This window comes from Heptranchias perlo, unplaced genomic scaffold, assembly GCF_035084215.1.
Source record: "Heptranchias perlo isolate sHepPer1 unplaced genomic scaffold, sHepPer1.hap1 HAP1_SCAFFOLD_266, whole genome shotgun sequence".
NCBI classification, from domain to species: Eukaryota; Metazoa; Chordata; class Chondrichthyes; order Hexanchiformes; family Hexanchidae; genus Heptranchias; species Heptranchias perlo.
The window spans coordinates 21017-25354 of record NW_027139278.1 but is presented as its reverse complement, the minus strand read 5'-3'; the positions used below and the strand labels follow the sequence as shown (position 1 = coordinate 25354).

Below are 4338 nucleotides of genomic sequence, written 5' to 3'. Positions count from 1 at the left end.
ACACACGAGTGAGAGTGTTCCAGTGCACTGACTGTGGAAAGAGCTTTAACCAGTTACACAGCCAGAAAAAACACCGCACCATTCACAGTGGGGAGAAACCGTACACGTGTTCTGTGTGTGGACGAGGCTTCAACTGATCGTCCAACCTGGAGAGACACAAGGACACCCGGACCATGGAGAAACCGTGGAAATGTGGGGACTGTGGGAAGGGATTCAATTACCCGTCAGAGCTGGAAACTGATCGACACTCTCACACAGGGGAGAGGCCGTTCACCTGCTCCATGTGTGGGAAGGGATTCACTCAGTCTTCCAACCTGCTGAAACACCAGCGAGTTCACACTGGGGAGAGGCCGTTCTCCTGCTCCGTGTGTGGGAAGAGATTCACTCAGTCTTCCAACCTGCTGACACACCAGCTTGTTCACTCCGATGAGAGACCTTTTAAATGCTCTCACTGTGAGAAGAGCTTTAAAAGCAGAAAGGAACTGTTGAGACATCAACGCAGTGACACTGGGGAGAGGCCTTTCACCTGCTCTGTGTGTAAGAAGAGATTCACTCAGTCCTCCATCCTGCTGAGACACCAGCAACTTCACTCCGACGAGAGACCGCACCTAAATAATTTTCCACCAGAATTACCCACGGAAAGTTGAATGACGCTTTTTGAGCTCAGCGAGTTCCAACTTCTGAGGCTCCACAAGCATTAAATTGTCCCGGAGCGGGACTTCATCTCACGGTCCCCTCAACAGCTCAACTCAAAGCAGCCGCCGACTGAGGGGAATGTGTGACGGTGCAATATCGAGCGAGCAGTCCCAGCTCTTGTTCCTGTTTGACGCTCTGTCATTCTTCCATCTCACTTTACGATTCAGAGGTTGGATTTCAGCCTTGTCACTGACCATTAGCGATTGGGTTTTTTATTTCCACAGACTTTTATTTGGAAAGTTCAAAGTAAAGAGGAGCAGAAACCCTGTGAACTGAAGCAGAGGTTGAACATTGTGAACACGCGGGACCGCTGGGCATCTCGATGTCCTGGAGAGACGGAGCAGAAAGCTCACGGCTTCACTTCTAAAGTGTCTGCTTGTTTATTTCTCAGGTACCTTTTGACCCGTGGGGATGTAGCTCAGTGGAAGAGCGCATGTTTTGCATGTATGAGGTCCCGGGTTCAATCCCCGGCATCTCCAAACAAGTTACATTTCCAATTTTGGATTCAACTGTGAGAATATCATCTGAGACTTGCCTCACATTTACACACAAGGAGAGACAAGAGTTTCTTCACCTCGCGAAAAACCGAACGCTCCGCACAGAATATAATTCAATGGGAGAGCGCCCACGATGGTTCAATGGCGCCCATCTCATGGTTGATCAGCTTGCCCAGTGATAGATTATTTCCAGTTTCACAGATTGGGGGGAAGCAGCAGACCGGCGTTCCGACCACAAAGAGGGAAGAATAGTCTGGATGTTGGGAGCTTCTTCTTTTCCCACAGAGGACTGAGCATCTGGAATGTATTCCCGGCTGGTGTGGTGGGTGCTGACTCTCTCTGGTGCGGTGGGTTCTGACTCTCTCTGGTGCGGTGGGTGCTGACTCTCTCTGGTGCGGTGGGTGCTGACTCTCTCTGGTGTGGTGGGTGCTGACTCTCTCCGGTGCGGTGGGTGCTGACCCTCTCCGGTGCGGTGGGTGCTGACTCTCTCCGGTGCGGTGGGTGCTGACCCTCTCTGGTGCGGTGGGTGCTGACTCTCTCTGGTGCGGTGGGTGCTGACCCTCTCTGGTGCGGTGGGCGCTGACTCTCCGCCTTTTTTCTGTTTTTTTTCTGGTTTGTGACCGCTCCCAGGAGATTCCATGTTCCCGGTGGGTGGGGCTGGTGGTGTGTGTAGGAAGTGTCCAGTCACGATGCTCCAGGCATGTGGGGCAGGATTGATGAACGAGCTGGTCTTTTCCTGCCCGTCATGTCCGTCTGTAACCCCAGATCGTCAAGGTGTTTTTAGTGAAGTGATCTTTAAGCACAAAACCCTCACCTGGGGCAAGTCCTGCGTCCGTCTATAGTGAAATGAGACTCAATGCTGTCTGTGCCTCACCTCGTCCTCCTCCTTTTACATTATTATATTGTCCGCACACAGTGATATGTTTGGTTAAGATGAAAATACAAATTATCCGCTCTGGGCTCCTCCAGTCTCTCTGTGTTTCTCTCTCCTCCTAAACTGACTGTCATATAATAGTAACTGGTGTCCTCTCCATCCCGTTCTCAACACCCAGACACGACTACTTACTGAATAAATTCAACACTCACAGACAGTCCAGTGTCAGACAGTTACAGACGGTTTCTCTCCACCTTTCCTTACAGGACTGGCGAATGATGAATGCCCCGTCAGACCGGTTGATATACAGTGAAAGGGACAGTGACCGTCTCACCAATAGCACCGGAGGTTTGTTCACAGACACAGAATCAGTCTTTCCCTTTCTATCAGTGTGTCTATATTACGCTCAGTAACAGTATCCCGCCTCCTTGTACAGCACTGGGGAGAGAGAAAGACAGACAGACAGAGAGAGACACACAGACAAACAGACACAGTATCAGTCTCACACTTCCCATCAGTGTGTCCGTTTCACACTCAGTAACAATATTCCACCTTCATGTACAGCGCTAGAGAGAGATAAAAACAGACAGGCACAGTATCAGAATTACACTTCCTATCAGTGTCTCTGTATCACTCTCAGGAACAGTATCCCACCTTCATAATCTGTACAAAAGAGAGAGAGAGAAACTGACCTGTAATGTCCCGTTTTCACAGAGTAACAAATTGGAAAATATTCCATCCCAATTTCTATTCCAAGGTGGAGAGACAGAAGATGCAGTCTCATCTCTCACTGATATTATTTCAGAGACAGACACATTATTAATCCCACTCTCAGGGACAGTGTCACACATTTAACCCTCTCTTGCATGTTGTCCCCTCTGCAATCTTGCAGCTCAGGGCCGCTCTGTATTACTCTCAGTGACCGAGAGTTTCACTCCGATTGAAATAAACTGGGACTGTTGCTGCCTGATATTAATCCTACACGGTCCCAGCAAATCCACCGACTCCCACTTTCCTCCCCCGTTTCTCCAGGATTGGTTTGAGGAATCCTCCCTCCAGTTTCGGAGTCAAACGTTACTTTATCAGTCAGGGAGCCAAGAATGAACAGAACCCATTGGCTCATTCCACAGCCGCTCACTTTATCTCTGAAAGACTCTTTCCCATCAAAAGAGCCCGAGAGAAACAGCAGGGATGGAAACCTCGAGTTTAATAGTTGGAGATTGTAAAGTCAGTCTGGATTCCAGCGTTAGGCACTGGTGGAATCCCATCTGTTTCCCATTCTGGTGCCTGTTCCTGCACTGCCTGTGGAGCCCATTCCCTCTGACCTTTCCCCCAGACCCACTTCCTTTGCTCAGACAGGCGGGAATGGAGAGATCACGGCCCCCGGGGGAAGGGAGCAAAGAGCAGCCTCGTTACAGCAGCTCATCGCTCCGGGACCGTGTCCGCAGATGGGCTCAGAGATCGGCATTGAGTCCGGGGGAAGGGCAGGGGGAGTCCGGGGGCTGTTTGTAAGAGGCGGAGTGGATCAGGAACTGGTCCCGGAACATGGAGTGAGAGGGGGGAAGGGAGAGGTCATTCTCGGGCTGGGTGTGGACAGGGTGTGTCCAGGGGAAGGGAGAGAGAATGGGAAGAACCTGCTATTAAAACCATTGCTGCTTTCTCTCCCCAAACCAGGAGTGAATGGTCCTGGTTTAGTTCCAGTCTCACCCTGTTTATTGTTATTGGACAGTGAAGAGTGGAAACAGAGCCGGACAGTAAGGATGTGGGGAGTTATACAAAGAGCATCTATTGCAGGCATCAGGTGAGAAGTGTGAAGGACACAATTTAAACAGCGGCTGTTATGTTTGGGTTGAACGGTTAGTCCCATGGGAGAGGGGATTAGAAACCTGACCTGTACAAAGGTCCCTGCCCCATCGGGTCGTCCCATTCATGGATCAGTGCAGGGGTTGGGTTGTGTCTGGATGTCACTAAATTGTTGTAAAACAGCCCAACACACCTGGTGTGCAGAAGCTGAGTGCTGCAGTGGAGTCAGACACTGACACTGTTTGTATCACTGGTTTTCATTTGTGGATATTCAAAATGATCATTAGAGATATTAAACTGATCACTTTTCCATTTTCAACCTCACCGTTTCTTGGGTTACAAGAGATCATTTTCTTTCCACAGTCGAATCCTTGAATGATCCAGAATGAATGTGATGTTTCCTCCACCCGAGGCACAAGGAGGAGTGCAGCCAGCTCCTTCTCACACACAGGAGGTACATTATCACCC

At 50.0% G+C, this 4338-nt stretch overlaps 1 non-coding gene across 1 annotated transcript; it reads left to right on the top strand.

Moving 5' to 3' along the window:
- The first annotated feature begins 1103 nt into the window (after positions 1–1103).
- On the top strand, positions 1104–1175 carry trnaa-ugc (transfer RNA alanine (anticodon UGC)). Its single transcript has one exon. It is a non-coding gene; the product is annotated as a tRNA-Ala (tRNA).
- Positions 1176–4338: the final 3163 nt, after the last annotated feature.